A 17,603-nucleotide genomic window follows, 5' to 3' on the forward strand; every position below is an offset into this window, starting at 1 on the left:
GCTTCGGAAAACCAAGGTCAGGCAGGTGGCTCATCCTGCTGGTCTTTGCAGCTAGGTGTGAACATACCTTTTTTCCCTGGAAGATGGTTAATAACTTGAGGAAAAGACATGGTGTCTGGGATGTTTTGACATCTTTTTAGCATGTACACAGAACTGTGCCCAAAGTCGGTGCCAGTGGTAGTGGCATTGGTGTATGATGTATGCAGCTTTTAGACCATGGCATAGCCAATCAGACTTTATTTTTCTGGGCTCCAAAATCACTACAGATGCTGACTGCAGCCATGAAATTAAAAGACGCTTACTCCTTGGAAGGAAAGTTATGACCAACCTAGATAGCATATTCAAAAGCAGAGGCATTACTTTGCCAACAAAGGTTCGTCTAGTCAAGGCTATGGTTTTTCCTGTGGTCATGCATGGATGTGAGAGTTGGACTGTGAAGAAGGCTGAGCACCGAAGAATTGATGCTTTTGAACTGTGGTGTTGGAGAAGACTCTTGAGAGTCCCTTGGACTGCAAGGAGATCCAACCAGTCCATTCTGAAGGAGACGAGCCCTGGGATTTCTTTGGAAGGAATGATGCTAAAGCTGAAACTCCAGTGCTTTGGCCAGCTCATGCGAAGAGTTGACTCATTAGAAAAGACTCTGATGCTGGGAGGGATTGTGGGCGGGAGGAGAAGGGGATGACAAAGGATGAGATGGCTGGAATGCATCACTGACTCGATGGATGTGAGTCTGCACTCACTGCACTCCGGGAGTTGGTGATGGACAGGGAGGCCTGGCATGCTGTGATTCATGGGGTCGCAAAGAGTCAGACACGACTGAGTGACTGATCTCATCTGATAGCCATCAGATGCTCAAATAAGTCAATAACCCTACATATAACTACAGGCAATAGATCTGGGCTGTTTTAAAAGTGGCTCCCCATGAAAGGACTGTTTGAGGTGTCTGAGTAATGCAACAGAGAGTTGGAGCGCCCTGTCAAGGGCTGGGACCTGGAGAGGAAAGGTGTAGTGAGAGACAGGGCAGGTCACTGGAGCTGCAAGTGGTGGATGCCCATGGAATTTCTGATGAACTTAGGGAAACTCTTCAAGGAGAAGTTGTCTATATGGGACTCTGCCAGCCCAGAGGACACACAATGATCAGATGTTGTCCAAGCCTGTCTCAACTCTGGGGCAGCCTGAGGCAGCCTTGTGAAGCAGAAAAAGGAAAAGGAGGAGGCTGACTGTGTACCTGCACCTCATCAATGGCCCCAAGGCATGAAGTAGGACCCCACATTGGCCTAGAAGGGAAATCTGAATCTGTATTAGTGGGTGGTGGTGTGTACTGAATTGGATAGTTTAATTATTGAAATGTGATAGTTTTCGTACCTGAAGATGACTTGAGAGTATGTGTGTGTGTGTGTGTATGTATGAATTGGAGATGACTGGAAAAGTTAAAGGCTTGTCTCTACAAGTCCACTGTGCAGATTTAAAGGGACTACCAAAACAAAGAAGAAAGCTACTTTCTGTTTATACACTGAAGTCCATCGTGATAAAGCAAACTTGCTTCTGTTAATGGATATACCGTTCAGAGTGCCCACTGCCTCTATCAAAGCTGTGGTCAAGCAAATGCCGAACACTGTTTTTGCTTTTTGCCTTTTTTTTCGTAAGAGTGAAACTCCTAATTTCTTGTGGTTAGTTCTTGCGGAAGCAGGTATTGGAGTAGATTTTTAGTAAAAGTGAAGCAGCAGAAAGCTAATTTTTGAAAAGCAGGGGGTACCTGTAACGCAGGTTACACAATTTTGAATCTTGCCTTGTTATTTAAGGTTATAACAGGAGCACTTCCTCATAGTCAAAAGAATCTACAGAACTACTTCATGGCTGCATAACAATCCATCCGATGCCTGTGCTTCCCCAGTGATTTGGGGGTGTTTGGATGGTTCCAAGTAATTTACATTTTACACTCAGAATTACACATGTACAACCATATAACGCATTTGGAACAAGTGAAGTTGGGTTTTAATTCTTTTTTCATAAAGCATTGAATTAAGTGAATGTTACCACTCACCCAGGGGAATGGACCTGAAAATTAGATTTTCAAGAAACGTGGGCTTCTTTCACACAATGGGTTGGTTGTCCCACTTGAATGAACTTCTTCAGGATGATGCTAGACGGGAAGTAGGAGGGGTCTGTGTCCTGCTCAGAGCAGGGCTCCCAGCCTTACAATTAGCTCTGTCACAGCTCCCATAGAAGATAGCAGGGATGCTGAGGATTTAGGAGTGAATACATCCTCTGAATTATTTTGATTCCAGGATAGATACTACAGGTGACCTAAGTAAACCCCTTTCCCCCAGAAGTCACTGGACATGTCCTGCATCACTGAGCCCCAAGACCCTCATTATTTCATTAGGGTGATAAAAGAACCTTAACTTGTGAGCAAGAGACTCATTAACCCATTAAGCAGATGAAGAAACTGAGACTCAGAACTTTTCCAAACTCAGTCTACTGTTGGGTAGCAGCACCTGAGAACCAGAACCTAGGCCTTCTCTCTCCTAGTTCTTTCTATATATTCATATATATAATTCATCTACTATAAATATAATTCATATTTATATGGAATCTTGACACTATTTGTAATAATCTGATATTTATGTATACAGATAGAAACTCTTGATACTATTTGTGGTAATCTGGGGTTGGCATAGTTTGCTTGGATAATGAAGGCCCTGGAATGTGATGTGGTCTGATGGCACTGGTGTGGTGAGTGTTCTACAATTTTTCAAATTCTTGAATTTCAAGCCAGGGCCACTCATTTAGCAGTCAGGAAAACTCCATGAAGCATGGCCTCACAGAGGGAGAGAGCTTTATTCAATGTGCTTTTCAGAATACATAGCATTTCCTTCCCTTGATGAATACAGTGATCTTAGCGTTCCATTATTCAAACATGGGGCGAATAATAATAAGGCACTGGTTGAAACCATTAAGGAGGGGAAAATACTTGGAGGGATTTAGAAGTCTTTGTATTTAAACTCATTCGACCTCTTCTCTTAGAGAAAACATTCCCAAGACTTAATCTGACTCCTTTGCGGCATGCTGTTTTATTTTCTGTTCAGGTCAGAGTTGCTAAGAAATGCTGGCTGTCTCCAGTGCAGGAGGCAATGAGTTACAGAATCAGAAGTAGTCGGGGAATAACTGCAAAGCTATTGCCTTCGTCCTGTGGGGACAAATGCTGAATTCCACCCTATAATCCGTTCCTGGTGTGGTGTAGCTGAGACTGATTTCAGTGGTGGGTGTAACCAGAGGCCTTTGCCCCCAGATTCATTGCCAGCGGCTGTGGACAATAAAGGCCACCAGAGGACTGACAAGGGGTCCTCTTGGAATGAAAGTAATCTGAAACCCAACACAGAGTTTTATTAGAACCAGGGAAGGCAACAGAACCATTGATTGTGACTCCAAAGTAGCTAGAGAAAACCCACACCATTCAGGAACTAATGGAAAGCTATTGCCAGAGCCAAAGGCTCATATCACAATTCTTTCCTCTTTGGCTGAGGGCAGAAGGAAGTACTGGTAGTGCTGAATTTGGACCACTTATTTTTGGCTTTTTTTTTTTTTTCAACTCTTCTGGAAACTGTAACCATAAACCTCTCTAAAACCGAAAACATCATCTGTTGGTTTAAATTGGACACATATCACCGGTATAACTCAAGGTGCTTATGAGTGCTCAGTAAAACTTAGGCTAACTTGTTACTTTCTTGGGCATAGCCACCTATTATTTTTGTAAGGGAGAAGGCATTCCTTGAAGATTTAATGGAAAGAGCTGTAGACTGAGAGTCAGGAGATGTATTAGGTACAATGCTACCTATTATCAGTTATTAGTTTGTTGCTCCAGGAAAAATTCCAAACTTCTTTGAGCCATACCTAAGAGATAGCTAAGGTTGTCATAGGCAGTCTGGTGACTTGGAGCCTGTAGTTTCAACTTTATAGGTGAGAAAAAAATGTTAGAGAAATTCCATCCTTACACCCAGAACAGAGTGAGTTAGTGGGTTTGGAGCTAGGCTCTGAAACCTCATTGGTACAACTCCGTGACTATGCCGAGTCTGCTCTACAGTGTCTGCTTCCCTGGAATGCATTTTTCTCTAGATGGCACTGCTTATTGTGCATCCTTCTGTCGGTCCTTCTCCAACCAACCTTGCACTTCATCAAATTTTGGGCCAACATCGACACAAATCTTTTCTTGATGGAAAACCAACCTGGTTGAATTCTGAACTCCAGTTTGCTTGCAGCCTCCTCATCTGTATTTCTTAATCTGGTCTGGTGTCACATATGCTCTGTGAACTGTGGATGGAGAGCTTGTTGGATGCTTAGAATATGAGAGCACTCATAATACTGATTCAAGAAACATTCAACTTTTTGACCCATCCCAAATACCCATGCCCCATACCCTGGTGGAGGTCTTAGAATCATTCTATCATGCATGCATGATACTATAACATACATTTACTTTATATAATATATTGGTGGTGGTTTAGTCACTAAGTCATGTCCGACTCTTGTGACCCCATGGACTGTAGCCCACCAGGCTCCTCCGCCCATGGGATTCTCCAGGCAAGAATACTGGAGTGGATTGCCATTTCCTTCTCCAGGGCATCTTCCCAGCCCAGGGATCGAATCTGGGTCTCCTGCACTGCAGGCAGTTTCTTTACTGACTGAGCTACCAGGGAAGCCCTGGTATAATTATATAATACAGTTTTTACTTTATAAAAATTGTTTTTACTTTTATAGTCAAGTCAACTAGATTTTCAACTCAAAGAGGTCAGATGCTGGGTTTTCTAAATTTGTTGACTGAATTTAATTTGTGTCGTCTGTAGGGCTTTGTTTCATGATCCAAGTAAATAAAAATTCACATGGGATACATACACACAAAATCACCTAAACAGACTGATCAGATCAGATCAGATCAGTCACTCAGTTGTGTCTGACTCTTTGCGACCCCATGAATCACAGCACACCAGGCCTCCCTGTCCATCACCAACTCCTGGAGTTCACCCAGACTCACGTCCATCAAGTCAGTGATGCCATCCAGCCATCTCATCCTCTGTCGTCCCCTTCTCCTCCTGCCCACAATCCCTCCCAGCATCAGAGTCTTTTCCAATGAGTCAACTCTTCACATGAGCTGGCCAAAGTACTGGAATTTCAGCTTTAGCATCATTCCTTCCAATGAAATCCCAGGGCTCATCTCCTTCAGAATGGACTGGTTGGATCTCCTTGCAACCCAAGGGACTCTCAAGAGTCTTCTCCAACACCACAGTTCAAAAGCATCAATTCTTCGGCGCTCAGCCTTCTTCACAGTCCAACTCTCACATCCATACATGACCACAGGAAAAACCATAGCCTTGACTAGACGGACCTTTGTTGGCAAAGAAATGTCTCTGCTTTTGAATATGCTATCTAGGTTGGTCATAACTTTCCTTCCAAGGAGTAAGCGTCTTTTAATTTCATGGCTGCTGTCACCATCTGCAGTGATTTTGGAGCCCAGAAAAATTCATGTAGAAAGACTGAATAGAAAGCAAAATATAGAGTTCTGAAGCTCAGAAGCAAAAGCTGAACAAGGGATAAATTAGAGAGTCAATGTAGTAGTCGTGGTGGGCTACAGATTCTCAAAGGTTTAATGCAACCGATGTTTATTTTCACTCGCACATAGCCCAGTGTGGATGCTCCAGGCTGGTGGTTTTCCTAGGCAGTTCCCATCTAAGTGTTGACTCAGGGACATAGACTTCTTCCAGTGCGAGGCTCCACCACTGCCCACGACCTTCTTGGAGTCCTTGGCTGTTTCCTATGCCTTTAACTGGCTGATGGACTAAGAGAATGCAGGATTTCTCAGGATGACTTTAGGGCTCAGGTCTAGAAGTAGTGCTCATCATTTCTATCCAAATTATAGTGACTAGAACAATTCATGCATCCACAACTAGCCACTTACATTTAGCTGTGTGCTCAGAAGGAGAATGAAGAGATGTTTCACAAGTGTATTGATAGCGTTTGAACCCAAAGGAATGAATAGGCTCACCTAATGCCTGACTATAGAATTGGAAAGATGGCCTATGTCAGGTATCTGACAAGCTCTCTATGATAATGATGATGATTAATAATAGCTAAAACTTTTAAAGCACTTTACTGTGTTCTGGGAACATTTACATATATTAATTCATGCACTCCTTATAAAAGTCTTTTTATATAATGCCATTACACACACACACACATGCACACACATACACAAAGCTGCAGAGATAGTAAATAATTCTCTCAAGGTCACAGAGCTCATAAGTGACAGAACAAGAATTTAAATGCAGGCAGGCTGCTTCCAGAGACTGTGAGTTTAACCTATGTCATATGCTACATAATTACTATCTTCAAATACTTGAAAAATGTCACATTAATATGTAAGTATCTTTGCTGTGGATTCCCAAGGGGTAGGACTATAACTAACAAATGGAATTTAAATGATGATGGATTTCAGCCCAGAAGAAGCTAGCTGCTTCTACCAGAGCTGTCTGAAAGAAAGGAAACTGCAGCCTGAGATAGTGAGACTAGGAGAGGTGCTCAAGCATAAGAAAAACAAATGCTTGGCAAGGAGGTATCACCGAGAGGCCTTGAGCATCAGGTGAGTGCTTGGGAGAGATAGTATTTATGTTCTCCTCCCACCAATGAGAATTATGAAAACTCGTAGGTATAGATGTGCCCATTTCTCCTTGTGAGTGTTAAACCCTCGCCCCACCTAAGTTCTGAATTAAATTTCTATTGAATTACATATCTAAATTTCAATGCCCGTATCTTCTTAGTACTGGGTGATTTCTGAAAGTAGGAGGAGAAAGGAAAAAATTCATAAAAGGAAAATTAACTCCTGCCCTTAAAGTTCTTATAGTTTACTTAGACAAGACTTATACCTGAGGCTCATTCTTGTGAAATACTGGAGAGCAGTCTATTTAGAATCTAGGCCTGGAAGGAAATGAGAAGTGACCTACAGAAGCAGAAGCTCTCAAGCTTTTCTGAATCACCCCAGGAGTTTGTCAAACCAACCTGGGCTTTCTGATTCAGTGTGTTTGGGTGGTGGTGTTGTTCAGTCACTCAGTTGTGTCCAACTCTTTGTGACCCCATGGACAGCAGCACGCAAGGCTTCCCTGTCCTTCACCATTTCCCAGAATTTTCTCTAACTCATGTCCATTGAGTTAGTGATGCCATCCAACCATCTCATCCTCTGTCATCCCCTTCTCCTCCTGTCTTCAATCTTTGCAAGCATCAGGGTCTTTTCTAATGAATCAGCTTTTTGCATCAGGTGGCCAAAATATTGGAGCTTCAGCTTCAACATCAGTCCTTCCAATGAATATTCAGGGTTGACTTCCTTTAGGATTGAAAGGAAATGGAAAGGAAAGGTTTGGGTGGGGTCCCCACAAATTTGCATTTTTAACTACTTCCCAGGTGATGCTGATGCCCGTCAGGTGATCACACTTCGGGAATCATTGCTCTAGTATAAGATTTATTGCTCCAAACCATAATCCTCTATTTATGTGTCTCGGTTTCCTTGAGACTGTGAACTCCTGAACTAGGACTGTCTCATTTGTCTTTGTGTTTCCAGGGTCTAGCCCACTGTTTGTCTCTCAATAAACTTGGGTTGAATAAACAATTGGAAAGAAATGTGTGGTTTTCTAGAAGTACAAAGAGGGAAAGAGACTGTTTTGGGGAGTCACTTGGGGGAGGGATCCATTGGCCTCTCCTCTCAGAGATTTGAAAACATGATTCATATAACGAGGTGTCCGAACCGAAAAGCAACGTTATCCGTACACAAACCACTCCATTTCGCAATCCGCACATAGGACTCCAGTCCTCAAATGAGCATCTGAATCTTTTCTTGTCACCCCTCCTCCTAGCCATGTGTCTTCCTTTTCTCTCAAGCTACTTCATGGAAGGAAAGTATTCTTTCTCATACTTCGAATGTAATTTTCTCCTCCTGTAAGTCCATTCCCTTTGGACTGACTTTGGCTGAACTTTGCAGTCTTCACTGAAGAGGGAACCCTTTCCCACTGTTCTCTGGGAGAGCAGCCCCTTTGAAGTCACAGCTGGCTTGACTAAACTCATTTCCTCCATCCACAATGTGCGTCTGATGCAATGCTGGCTGACGCTCCCTCTTGCCGGCTCCCGCTATTGAACCAGACCCAAGTGCAATGTTTAATGTGAGTGTTTGGCTTGGCTTAAATTTGGCCAAATCATCTGTACTTTGTTTCATTTGAAAGCCCTACTTCTTTCTCTCTCTCTTTCTCAACCCCTTTCCCTCGGCTAGTTCATTCCAGATGTTTCTGATTTGTCCTTTTGTGGTCTGCTCCACCCAGTTCCTAAATCAGTAAATCATTTTCATGCTTCTTCCAAAATCTAAGGAAAGAAAGTGCTCAATTAGAGAGAGAGAGAAACTGATTATAGGTTTCCTAGAGCTTGCATTTAGGGATGGCTGCTCTTCTCAGGAAATACTTTTGAAAGGTAGGAGGAAATGTTTCATGATGGAGAATACTTGAATCTTAACTTTGTATTATTTTGGATAAGAGTAGGTATAGTGTTGGTGTGCTAGTATTATAAATACTTCAACACAGCACTTGTTTTAAGGCCTGATATAATTGCTATTCTTATTTGAAGTCCTTCAGTTACTCCAATAAAATGGAGATACCTGTTCTGTAAAGCTATATATGTACTATAAAACACAATAACCTGTCGTCTTCATGGCCTTCTCCCCTCTCCTGTCATCTCTTACACTTCTCAGCAAGTTGATTGTGGTGATGAGGGTCAGGTAGACAGGATACAGGATGGGAGAAATGTTTACTTTATTATTATTATGAAGAGTAAGGGACTTCTCCTCGCATGAAACCATTGATCTGGTAGGCTAGTAAGGGAATTTAGAGAGAAAAGTCAGTAAACTCCTTGAGTTTAGAAAGAGAGTTTTGAATGTTTTGAAAGTAGAGATGAACGATTGTGAGCAGCTGACTACATGAGAAATTAGAAGAAAATAAAGATTCTAAGAAATATTATGTGTTACAAATGCAGTTTCTCTTTGGTGCCTTAAATGATGTTAGTCAGTACTTATAGTTCTTCCCAAGATGTCCTTTTTTGGAGGGGCATAGGTTTTCTTTTGGATTTGACAGTAATATGAGACCTGCCTTTCAGGTTATACCTATTAAAATTGTGCTACTTATTTTGTTATTTAATCTTTCCATTTGCCTGTATTGGAGAAGGCAATGGCACCCCACTCTAGTACTCTTGCCTGGAAAATCCCATGGGTGGAGGAGCCTGGTGGGCTGTAGTCCATGGGGTCGCACAGAGTCGGACACGACTGAACGACTTCCCTTTCACTTTTCACTTTCATGCATTGGAGAAGGAAATGGCAACCCACTCCAGTGTTCTTGCCTGGAGAATCGCAGGGATGGGGGAGCCTGGTGGGCTTCCGTCTATGGGGTCGCACAGAGTCGGACACGACTGAAGCAACTTAGCAGCAGCAGCAGCAGCAGCATTTGCCTGCTGATCTGAAACCATGATACAGCAGAAGGAGAATGGCCTTTGGAAACACAAAGATGCTCTTTTTTTTTTTTTTTTCTGGTGGGATGGGGTGGGAGTAGAAGAATTTTTTTATTCACCAAATACTGTATGTAATTAGGTTAGTGACTTGACTTCTGAGCCATTTCTGAAAAGTGAGTGTATTAATATCCAACTTATGGGGCCATGATAAGAATTAAATGAGATCATTTAAACTACCAGTTACTTAGTAAAATTTGTAATTGGTATATTTAACAACCAGGACTCATGGAATGCAGTCAAAACACAGCTTCCATATTGCGCTCAACTCTATTATTTAATTACTGGGGGCAATTACATAGGCAAGAAGTCGAATATTGTGACAGAATGCATCTTTTTTAGGCATTCTTGGATAATAGAAAATCAATTACCTTGTATATCAAGAACAAGTGAGTCAGAAATGTTCAATGAATAATGGACATGATGATCTACAAATTAATACTTAAGTCTTCATTCAAAACTGAGACCTCTCCTCTCAGTCCACTCACTTTGATAGGGCAGCTCCAGTAGGCCAGTCTATGTGGAAAGAAGGGAAGCTCCCTTTGGTAAGATTTCTATTTAAATGGCTGATCTTTCCAATGAGATTCCATATCAGGAGACTGCAAGAAAATGGTTTTAATTAAGCTGAATTCTTCAGGTTTATCCTAAATTAACATATATAGAGATAGGTGGTATGGTTGAGTGTTCTATAAATATTTGCTGATTTAAAGAAAATGAGTAACTATGAACTCTGACTTTGCTACTAGTTGGCTGTGTTATCTCAGGTAAAGCATCACCTCAAAAGACAATTTCTTATTTATCAAAAGGAGATCTTGCTGATATCACCGCTAAGCCCTCTCACCTTTTAAAGCCCCATAATTTTGTCATCCTGCACAAGGAGTTTTCCTATAATAGTTTCTCATGTGTACCTTCTCTGGTCAAGTAGATGGCAAGGGTCTGGACCATGTTATCTGTGTGCTTATAGGTGTTAGAGTTAATAGAATTGGTTTCCTTTCCAACTTCTGTAAAAGAGGCTATGATGGATCAAGGGCAATGCCAAGGATGTTACCATGGGCTAATCCTAGTTGTTGGTGCTTTGGGTGATTAGGAATCAGTTGAAGCAGCGGTCTCCAACCTTCTTATCACCAGGGACCTGTTTTGAGGAAGACAGCTTCTCCATGGACTTGGCAGTGGGTGTGGATGGTTTCAGGGTGACTCAAGCATATTACATTTATTGGGTATTTTATTTCTATTTTTATTATATCAGCCTCACCTCAGATCATCCGGCATTAAATCCTGGAGGTTGGGACCCCTGAGTTAAAGGACATAATGTCCCTACAGTATGGTGGTTTTGAGCCTGCTCTTCTAGAGATTATAGTTTTTATGAAATTTGTGTAGCTACATAGAGGGTTTGGTAATTGGCCTGTCTCATATGAAAGTGCCATCCATGAAAACTCAAACGAGGGAGGAATCACTCTACCTGTGGGGTTCAGGGAAGCTTTCACAGAAGAGAGGAACTTAGCGGAGTCTTAGAAAATGATTAAGTATTTATGAGAAAGAGGAGAAAGAAAGATTACCTTAGGTGGAGGGAGGAGGAATCATTAATCATCTCCACTCTCCTATGGGACCTGCAGTAACTAAGAATCAGAGATCCAAATATCAGCTTTAGCAATATATAGTAACAGTAAAAATGCACTTACCTTAGGAGGCAATAATTCTCCTCTGAGATACATACCCTAGAGAAGCTCTCACATGTGTTTATAAGGAAACATATCACAGAATACTCATAGTAGTGTGTCTATAATAATGAAATATGGGAAACTACCTACATATCCATCACCACATATATACAGTATCTTAATCCTTGGGAATACTATAATCAGTTAGGATGAATGCGCTAGCAATGCATCTATCAACATGAGTTAAACCCTGACAACATACTATTGAGTAAAATATTTTACTCAGGTTAAAAAATAGGAACTTTTTATAAAAAAGATGTGAATGTGATACTATTCACATACAAAGTCTATAAATGAGCAAAACAAATGTTGGTATTGTTGAAGAATACATAAGTGGTGTAAATATAAAAAACATTCAGGGAAATGATAAACACAAAGTTCAGTGGTGGTTCTCTCTGCAGTGGGAAATGTGTAGGAGAAAAATGGGAACAAGACAGAGTATACAAAGAACTGCCATTGTAGGGATAGTGTTTTAGCTCTTAAGTCAAGTGGTAGGAGTAGTTTTCTTTGTTCTCCAGCATTATCTGAAGTTGTTGAATAGCTGGAATTCAGTTCACATGTTCAGTTCACATGCATATTGAAAATACAGTATTCTGAACAAGAACACTAGAGTGGGTTGCCATTTCCTACTCCAGGAGATCTTCCCACCACTGAGCCACCAGGGAAGCTCATGTTCACTATTCACACACATAAAGTATTTTCATAAACTTTGTGGTTGGCAAATGTACATTGGGATACATGGCTTGGGCTCAAGAACAAAATGGGCTCCCAGTATTTTCTCCAGGACTTACTTTGTCCACCTGGCACAGAACAAAGAATTCCTGCTCTAGTGACCTTATCATAAGACAGCAGTCACAGAGAAAAGAGGCTGAGCTGATTGTTCCCCTGGCCGTTAATTTTCCTGGGACAGAGGCATGAGTGATGGGGGAAGAGAAAGAAGGTCACAAGCTTTTCCTCTCTATTTCTAAGTGGGTAGCAGTTCCTATTATGTGGCCCAGCCATTGCCATTTTAATAATGAGAACCTGAAATTTTCTCCTTATGCTATTCAATAAAAACAAAAGTTTTGTTAATATCAAAATGCATCCAAATTATACATGGCTGAAAGTAAAAGTGTTAGTTGCTCACTCTTTGTCCCCATGAACTGTAGCCCGAAAGGCTCCTCTGTTCATGGTTTTTCCCCAGGCAAGAATATTGGAGTGGGTTGCCATTTTTCTTCTCCAGGGAATCTTCCTGACCCAGGGATTGAACCCAGGTCTTCTGCATTGCAAGCAGATTCTTTACTGTCTGAGTTACCACAGAAGCTCCCGCCCCTCCCCCCCCACCCCCCCCCCCCCCCCGTCTCCACCCCCCGCCACAAAAAAAAAAAAAAAAAAAAAAATGGCGTTAATAGACATTTCTCCAAAGGAGATGTACAAATGGCCAATGAACATCTGAAAACATGCTCAATACTCTTCTCCAGAGAATCTTCCTAACCCAGGAATCGAAACTGGGCCTCCCACATTGCAGGCAGATTCTGTACCATCTGAACCACCTACCCTATTTCTATAAACTATGGCTTTGGTCATCGTATGCAGACTTATAAAGAGTTCTGCTGTTCTTATTTGGACAGATGAGGTTGCAAATATCCTTTGTGTGACCATCAGGTGGAGTCTTTGCCACCTCAAGAACTTATGATGCTCTCCTTATGATGCTCTGAAGAAGCATCTCCAATTGCAAATAGACCGTGAGACAATGGAACCTGATTAGATTGCCCCAGGTCTGTCTGGGGAACCAGTGAACTACAGCTTTTTGGAGAAAGACTGATGTAGAGTTGAGGGAAGCCTGGACAGGCTAGCAATGTTCTAGTTCCTTCAGGCATTGTTTCTAAATAAGGTTTTCAATACATAGCAGGCTTCTGATACCTCTTGAGGTCACTGGGAGGCTATATGTGAAAAAATGGCCAGGATGGCTGGAGAGTAGAGTCTGAAGGGGAGTGGGTGTTGGGAATTGGGAGCTGGTTTCTAGACTGTGGTTCTATTAGTTTCCAATGTCAAGAGCAGAGAGCCAGTTAACAGTCAGGGGTAAGCTGGTGGTTGAAACCAGGTGTGAACTGCCTGGTTACCAAGATGTACCATGAACAGGTATCTGAGAGAAGTAAGTCAGGTTGAAGTCAGGGATCGTGCCCATTAACCCACCTCCAACATTCTCTTCTCTTCAAGGAGGGACCAGAGAAGGCAATGGCACCCCACTCCAGTACTTTTGCCTGGAAAATCCTATGGATGGAGGAGCCTGGTGGGCTGCAGTCCATGGCGTCGCTGAGGGTTGGACATGACTGAGCGACTTCACTTTCACTTTTCACTTTCATGCATTGGAGAAGGAAATGGCAACCCACTCCAGTGTTCTTGCCTGGAGAATCCCAGGGACGGGGGAGCCTGGTGGGCTGCCGTCTCAGGGGTTGCACAGAGTCGGACACGACTGAGGCGACTTAGCAGCAGCAGCAGCAAGGAAGGACAAGTTAGGGCAGAAAGATAAACTGTTATGTGAATTATAAAAGATCACTTTTTGTTCCATTTGATTTGTGACAAGATAAAGTCACAAAGTTTTCATCGTGATGCTGTGCTGTGCTTAGTCGTTCAGTTGACTAACTGAACTCTTTGCGACCCCATGGGCTATAGCCCGCCAGGCTTCTCTGTCCATGGAGACAGAGACAAAATCCCCATGGGGGTTTTGCAGGCAAGAATACTGGAGTGGGTTTCCATGCCCTCCTCCAGGGGATCTTCCTAACCCAGGGATCAAACCCAGGTGTCCCGCATTGCAGGCAGATCTTTACTGTCTGAGCCACCAGGGAAGCCCTTTCATCATGATAGACTATAAAAAAATGACAACACAGTTTATTTGGGAAAAGCCTGCCATGACTAACTTGAGTGATTGATAAGCCTCTTCCCAAGTATTTTAGTCTAGAAACAACACTAAGAAAGCCAACCAGTCAAATTAGAAGACGCATGCCACAGAAGCTGGGAGTCAGACTCTGAGGACTCTAAGTGGGGTCCCCAAACAAAAAGCGCTTTGCCTTGGTGGGAAAGTTGCTTAATGTCTATAAGCCATACTTCATAATGCTGCTGATGGTAAAGGTGTTAAATGACGTAATAACTCTCCTGTGATATGAGACACAGCTTTAAAGAACCTCACAGGGTACCCTTTAGGGGTAAACATTCTGTTCTGCAGAAGAGAAAATTGTGTAGCTAGAGAGATAAAGTGACTTGTTCAAAATTAAATTGTTAGTAATTCCTAGTTCAAGGACTGAACATAAATATACTTCTTCAAAATGCAGTAGTTTCCCCACTTAAAAAAAAAGGATAGAATGCTGCTGCTGCTGCTGCTGCTGCTGCTAAGTCAATTCAGTCATGTCCGACTCTGTGGGACTCTGTGTGGAGCCCACCAGGCTCCCCCGTCCCTGGGATTCTCCAGTCAAGAACACTGGAGTGGGTTGCCATGTCCTTCGCCAATGCATGAGAGTGAAAAGTGGAAGTGAAGTCGCTCAGTCGTGTCTGACTCTTTGCGACCCCATGGACTGCAGCCTACCAGGCTCCTCCGTCCATGGGATTTTCACCCCCAAAATGAGCTTCATCTTTTCCTCCTAAATGGCTCGCCTAGACTTCAAAACTGAGTCAGATTTCCCCAGTCAACCAGCACTTTGATAACTCCAGTCATGTGTACCCTGAGAGGACTTTCTCACAGCATTTCTGTATTCCTGTTGCCAGACTTGACTAGAAGCCAAGGCGGGAAATCATTATAATGTTTCAGAAATTCATATTCAGTTTTAATTTTCTTCTAGGGGTGGGTGGACTTGCATTATTCTTCTGAACACATCTGCCCTGAATTTGCATGTATAATGAAAATGATGCTTTGTTAAAATGTTTTGTTAAATTGCCTTTAAATTTTTATTTCAAAATATTTTGTTATGGTCAGGATACATGCTTTCCTAAGAGGAAGTCCCCTATGAAAAAAATGTGGATAACCCAAACTGGATGGTAGCAGAGGGAAAGAGCAGTCGACTAGAAACACCACTGTATATACAATTTCAGAAATTTCCCACTGCTGGAAGGAAAGGGCCAATTATCATTTCAACAAAATGTTTATTGAGGTATAGGTACATACACAAATCTTAAGTGTACAAATCAATGGATTTTCACATGTATATGTAAATATATACATATGTGTATATTTATTTATTACATACTATATATAATATTTTCAATACCCCAGAGGGATCCCTCATGCCTCTCTCACCCCAAGATCAGGTAACCAATGTTCTGACTTTCATCATCAACTGTGTAATTTCTCCTGTTTGTGAATTTCATAAAATTAAATTATACAGTGTTGACTATTTTGTGTCTAGCTTCTTTCATGCATTGCTATGTGTGTGAGATTCAACTGTGATATTTCTGGTAACAGGCATTGTCTTTTTTGTTGCTTAGTATTCCACTTTATTTATATTCTGCAATTTATCCTTTCTAGACAGGCATTTGGATTGTGCTAGGCAATGGCATCCCACTCCAGTACTTTGCCTGGCAAACCCCATGGATGGAGGAGCCTGGTAGGCTGCAGTCCATGGGGTCGCTAAGAGTCGGACACGACTGAACGACTTCCCTTTCACTTTTCATTTTCATGCATTGGAGAAGGAAATGGCAACCCACTCCAGTGTTCTTGCCTGGAGAATCCCAGGGATGGGGGAGCCAGGTGGCTGCCGTCTGTGGGATCACACAGAGTCGGATACGACTTAAGTGACTTAGCAGCAGCAGGCTTTAACTGGACATGGAACAACAGACTGGTTCTAAATCACTAAAGGAGTATGTCAAGGCTGTATATTGTCACCCTGCTTATTTAACTTATATGCAAAGTACATCATGAGAAATGCTGGGCTGGAAGAAACACAAGCTGGAATCAAGATTGCCAGGAGAAATATCAATAACCTCAGATATACAGATGACAGCACCCTTATAGCAGAAAGTGAAGAGGAACTCAAAAGCTTGTTGATGAAAATGAAAGAGGAGAGTGAAAAAGTTGGCTTAAAGTTCAACATTCATAAAACTAAGATCATGGCATCTGGTCCCATCACTTCATGGGAAATAGATGGGGAAACAGTGGAAACAGAGTCAGACTTTCTTTTTTTGGGCTCCAAAATCACTGCAGATGGTGAATGCAGCCATGAAATTAAAATACCCTTACTCCTTGGAAGGAAAGTTATGACCAACCCAGATAGTATATTGAAAAGCAGAGATATTACTTTGTCAACAAAGGTCCATCTAGTCAAGGCTATGGTTTTTCCAGTGGTCATGTATGGATGTGAGATTTGGACTGTGAAGAAAGCTGAGTGCTGAAGAATTGATGTTTTTGAACTATGGTGTTGAAGAAGATTCTTGAGAGTCCCTTGGACTGCAAGGAGATCCAACCAGTCCATCCTAAAGGAGATCAATCAGTCCTGAGTGTTCATTGGAAGGACTGATGCTGAAGGTGAAACTCCAGTACTTTGGCCACCTCATGCGAAGAGATGACTCATTGGAAAAGACCCTGATGCTGGGAGGAATTGGGGGCAGGAAGAGAAGGGGACGACAGAGGATGAGATGGCTGGATGGCATCACCGACTCAATGGACATGAGTTTGAGTGGACTCTTGGGAGTTGGTGATGGACAGGGAGGCCTGGCGTGCTGTGATTCATGGGGTTGCAAAGAGTCGGACACGACTGAGTGACTGAACCGAACTGAAATGAGGCTTTAACTATTATGAATAAAACTGCCATGAAATTCTTATCCTTCTCATTTGGCAGACAAATATATTCATTTATCTATCCAAAGGCATGGAATTGCACAGTCATAGGGTAGACATACAGGAGAAGGCAATGGCAACCCACTCCAGTACTCTTGCCTGGAAAATCCCATGGATGGGGGCGTCTGGTAGGCTGCAGTCCATGGGGTCGCACAGAGTTGGACACAACTGAAGTGACTTAGCAGCAGCAGTAGCAGCAGCAGCAGGATAGACATGTATTTAGCTTTTAAAACTTGAGAGCTTTAAAAGTCGATGGGGCTGGTGCACTGGGATGACCCAGAGGGAGGGTACGGGGAGGAAGGAGGGAGGAGGGTTCAGGATGGGGAACACATGTATACCTGTGGTGGATTCATTTCGATATTTGGCAAAACTAATACAATATTGTAAAGTTTAAAAAAAAAAAAAGTTGATGGTTTCAAAAGGTTTTCCAAAGTCATGATTTTCTTGTAAGAGAGAAAAGGAGACTTTTTTCTGAGAAGTGTGTCCATACCTTT

At 42.3% G+C, this 17,603-nt stretch overlaps 1 long non-coding RNA gene across 5 annotated transcripts in view; it reads left to right on the top strand.

The window, feature by feature from the left end:
- The window catches only part of LOC107133102 (uncharacterized), a 595,911-nt gene that overhangs the window by 479,446 nt on the left and 98,862 nt on the right, over window positions 1-17,603 (top strand). The gene's annotated exons all lie outside the window — the stretch shown is intronic.

Source organism: Bos taurus, chromosome 14 (genome assembly GCF_002263795.3).
Source record: "Bos taurus isolate L1 Dominette 01449 registration number 42190680 breed Hereford chromosome 14, ARS-UCD2.0, whole genome shotgun sequence".
Lineage (NCBI taxonomy): Eukaryota > Metazoa > Chordata > Mammalia > Artiodactyla > Bovidae > Bos > Bos taurus.